General features: G+C 45.2%; 1 protein-coding gene across 1 annotated transcript in view; it reads right to left on the reverse strand.

The window, feature by feature from the left end:
- The window catches only part of nras (NRAS proto-oncogene, GTPase), a 64,374-nt gene extending 64,178 nt beyond the window's left edge, over positions 1–196 (reverse strand). The window contains exon 1 of the mRNA XM_043717003.1: positions 147–196. The gene's annotated coding sequence lies outside the window, so the exon portion shown is untranslated. The remainder of the gene's footprint in view (positions 1–146) is intronic.
- Positions 197–1,842: the final 1,646 nt, after the last annotated feature.

Below are 1,842 nucleotides of genomic sequence, written 5' to 3' on the forward strand. Positions count from 1 at the left end.
GGACCCCGCCGCCACTGCACGCCCCAGCTAACCCGCTCCCCCTCACACGCCACCCCCCCTCGCTGGAGCACACCGCTCCGTTCAAATATCAGCATCACCGCTGCCCTCAAACGTGGAAATTATTGTATTACAGGCAAAAAATGTACCTCGGACTGTGGGACTTTGGGATGGTCGATGTACGCAAGCGCTTTGCCCGCAGTGACGTCTGGGATCTGTAGTCTTTCTGGTTAGTGGCTTGCGTAGTGACGTCAGCCTGCTTATGGAGTTATAAATAGCCCATATAAAAGCAGGCAGTGAGTGAGCAGAGCAGTGTCAGAACAAAATAGCAACAGGAGCTGTAAGAGGCCAATTTTTATCAAGTTGTGTAATGCAGAATACACATTCCCTTGCAGCAGATCAATAATTGTGACATTCCACATTCATTTACCAGTTTCTTTTGGATTCTGACACTCTATCTGAAATACAGAAGTATCCCGACGAAAATAAAATTACTTTATCTTAATGTGATTTATTCTAAAAAAAGGTACGTTCATCTCAGGATATTAAACATGAGAGTTTCTTAATCGATCTAAACTCAGTGTGAACTTTCTCCCAAGTATTCGTTTTGTTTCTTATCCAAAGCTTTCAATTGAATCTTTGCCTTGTGATCAGCCCTAGGAGACCATCATTATGTGTTCTACATCTATGAAACATTGATTGTTGCCTTTCCATTGCTCCCAGGGCATGAAGTGCCCTCTGCACGGGGTGGGAGAATTTTTTTAAAATAGTTGGCTTCTCTTTTGAGTATTAATTTTTTAAAAATCCACTTTGCCAAATTTGTGTTCCTTCTCTTGAACAAATTGATAGAAACAACTTTACATTTCAAAGCACTTGATGCCTGACTGTCAGTTTGAATTCAGCCAACTGTTTTAGCTGTTTGGGGCTTAAAATAAAACCTGCTTTGTCATTGGCTATGAATGGAAAGTGTCTTAAATACAAAATGCACTCTATGCCAATTTGGCTGACAGTGGACATTAGCTTGCAGAATCACAGGAGTGTTACAGTGCAGAAGGAGGCCATTCAGCCTGCTTGAATCAGCGTTTCATGTAGAGCATGAACAACATCACCCATTTGGTTTCAGCTTTAGAGAAAACCACGTCACTCAGATTGTGTAAAACCACATCATATTTAGCTATGATTAAGATGTCTGATTAGCAAGATGCATGCAGTAGTCTTAAAGCAACATATACTTGAAACTGATGAGGCATAGAACCCCCCCCAGTTTGAACCAGGGCAGACAGTTTATTGAAATCTGTAAAACATTATATATATCACTGTCTACAATACAGTGCACTTCCACGTTTCGAACAACTAAAGAGTTTGAAAACTTAGAGCATAGGAAGTACTATCCCTCATGTCTATGTTTGCCCTTTGAAAGCAAGGAAACTTGGCAAGTCAAGTCAGGCAGCATCAGTGGAGATTTAAACAGCATTAATATTTGGACAGCATGGTGGCTCAGTGGTTAGCATTGCTGCCTCACAACGCCAGGGACCTTCGATTCTTTTTCCCCCCCGACGTGGTCGACGATGCCCTCCACCGCATCTCTTCCACTTCCCGCTCCTCCGCCCTTGAGCCCCGCTCCTCCAACCGCCACCAGGACAGAACCCCACTGGCCCTCACCTACCACCCCACCAATCTCCATGTACAGCGCATCATCCACCGTCACTTCCGCCACCTCCAAACAGACCCCAGCACCAAGGATATATTTCCCTCCCCTCCCCTACCAGCCTTCCGTACAGACCACTCCCTCCGCCACTCCCTTGTCAGATCTACACCCCCCACCGACCCAACCTCCACCCCCGG

This window comes from Chiloscyllium plagiosum, chromosome 26 (genome assembly GCF_004010195.1).
Source record: "Chiloscyllium plagiosum isolate BGI_BamShark_2017 chromosome 26, ASM401019v2, whole genome shotgun sequence".
NCBI classification, from domain to species: Eukaryota; Metazoa; Chordata; class Chondrichthyes; order Orectolobiformes; family Hemiscylliidae; genus Chiloscyllium; species Chiloscyllium plagiosum.